We start from the raw sequence: 2,833 nt of genomic DNA, 5'->3' as shown, positions 1-2,833 counted from the left end.
AGGAGGAGGAGGAGGAGGAGGAGGAGGAGGAGGGAATCTGCCATACTGAAACAACTGGAAAAAATAAATAAAGAGGAAACAGAGAATCTCTTTCAATCACAACATAAAATGTTAACACTCTCTAGCCAACAATTAAAACTGAGGTGGAGGGTAGGCAGGATGTAAAGTAGTAAAAATATTAAATTAAAAAAATGTGAAATATTTTTTAACAAATTTTCAGATGTGAACAGATCAATAAAAAATGACTTCAGTAGAAACCACACAAACAAATGACATCACAAAACAACTCAGATGTCCCACAACAGAATAATCGATACAGAAAATATGGTTCATTTACACAATGAAATGCTACTCAACTATTAAGATTGAGTACACCATGAGTTTTCAGACAAATGGATGAAACTAGAAAATATCATCTTGAGTGGGATAACTCAAACCCAAAAGAACATGCATGCTATGTACTCACTAATAAGTAGATGTTAGCAAAAAATAAATAAATAAATAAAAAATACCCAAGATACAGTCAACAGAACTCAAAATGGCAAAATGGTCAACAAGCTGAAGTGTTGAAGTGAAGACTCCTCAGTCCCACTTGGGAGGGAGAAGAAAGCAATCATAGAGGGAAGGGAGGGAGGGAGGGAGGGATGTGGTAGGGAAAGTGGACCTGGGCGAGTAGGAAGTGGGGGATAGAGGGGAATCTGATCTGGTCTTGGGTGAGAGAAAAGAACTGAAGCCCAAAGCACCAGCAGAAAGAATGTAAACAGGCCACCAAAGAATTAGGAGGTTGGCAGGATGCTCCAGAATTCACCAGAGACTTGGGAGGTGAGAGAATCTCAGGAATCGAAGGGAGGGACCTTAGATGAAATGCCTGACAGTAGGGAGAGGGAACTTATAGAGCCCACCTCCAGCAGGAAGACAGGGCTTCAAATGAGCCAGAGGGGGCATCCCACAGTCACAACTCTGACCCATAATTGTTCCTGTCTGAAAGAATTACAAGGGTAGAAATGGAGAGGAACCTGAGGAAAAGAAGGTCCAGCAACAGGCTCAAAGTGAGATCCAGCTCTAGGGAAGGTCCCAAGGCCTGACACTGTTACTGAGGCTATGGAGCACTCACAAAAAGGGACCTAGCATGACCACACACTCAAAGACCCAACAAGCAGCTGAAAGAGTCAGATGCAAGCATTTTCACCCAAACAATGGACAGAAGCACCTAACTAATGTTGTTGAATTAGGGAAGGGTGAAAGAAGCTGAGCAGGAGGGTGACCATGTAGGAGGATCAGTGGTCTCAATTAATCTGGATTCCCAAGATATCAAACACTGGACCATCAAACAGGCAGCATACAGCAATTGATATGACCCCCCCCCAACACACATACAGTAGGGGACTGCCTGGTCTGTGTTTATTCAGAGATGATGCACCTAACTCTCAAGAGACTAGAAGGCCTAGAGAATTTAGAGGTCAGATGGGGAGGTGGCTGGGGATATCCATGTGGAGACAGGGGTTGGGTAGGAGATAGGAGATGTGAATCAGTTGGAGGTTGGATAGGAGGGGGAAATAAATTATGGCATGTAACACACAAAGCAGCTTAGACACTACACTGAGGGAATGAGTGCATCACTCTCCACAAAGGCTCACATTTAAGTGGATCAAAGACAACACCATAAAACCAGTTATAATGAATCTCATAGAAAAGAAATTGGGGATATAGACATGAATTCATTTTCACATGAAGTAACTTCCTGAACAGATCACCTATAATATAGACACTACTGCAACCCTATAGGAGGAACAATAATATGAACTATCCAGTACCCCCAGAGCTTGTGTCTCTAGCTGCATATGTAGCAGATGATGGCCTAGTAGGTCATCAATGGGAAGAGAGACCCTTGGTCTTGCAAAGATTATATGCCCCAGTATAGGGGAATGCCAGGACCAGGAAGCAGGAGTAGGTGGGTTGGGGACAGAGGGGGTTATAGGGGACTTTCAGAGAGGAAACTAGGAAAGGGCATAACATTTGAAATGAAAATGAAGGAAGTATTTAATAAAAAAGAAGAAAAAAAATATGCAATAACTAAATGGTACCTCATGAAACTGAAAAGTTTTGTAAGATAAAGGACAACATCAATATAACAAAATACAAGGCTATGGAATTGAAAAATATTCTCACTAACTCCATATCCAATAGAGAGCTAATGTTCAAAATATATAAATAACTCAAGAAATGATATATTGAGAAGACAATCCAGTTAAAAAATGAGTACAAATCTATACAGAGAATGCTTAAAGAAATGTCCCATATCCTTAAGCATGCTAGAAATGAAAAGCAAAACTACTTTGTGATTACATCTTACATGTATCAGAATGGTTGATATATATACATATATATATATGTATATATATCAAGTTATAGCTCATGTTCATAAGCATGTGGAATAAGGAGACACACTCCTCCATTGTAGGTATGTGAGCAAATTTGTATAACCTCTGTGGAAATCACTATGGCATTTCCTCAGAAAACTAAGAATAAATATTCCTCAAGAACCAGCTATCATTTGGTCATTTCTATACTAACACAACATCCTTCCTTAATAATTTTCATTACAGCTTTATTCATAATAGCCAGAAACTAGAAATTGCCTAGATCACCCTCAACTTAACAATGAATAAAATAAACGTTGCAAAACTGCACAATGGAATAGCATTCAGATATTAAAATCAAAGACATCAAGCAATTTTAAGACAAATGGATGGAACTAGGAAAAAAACTTTACAACTAAAGTTAAGCCAGACCCAGAAAGGCAACAATGGTCTTTCTTATATATACTTATTTA

The sequence above is a fragment of the Mus pahari genome, chromosome 8, assembly GCF_900095145.1.
Source record: "Mus pahari chromosome 8, PAHARI_EIJ_v1.1, whole genome shotgun sequence".
NCBI classification, from domain to species: Eukaryota; Metazoa; Chordata; class Mammalia; order Rodentia; family Muridae; genus Mus; species Mus pahari.
This window is presented reverse-complemented; position numbering follows the sequence as displayed.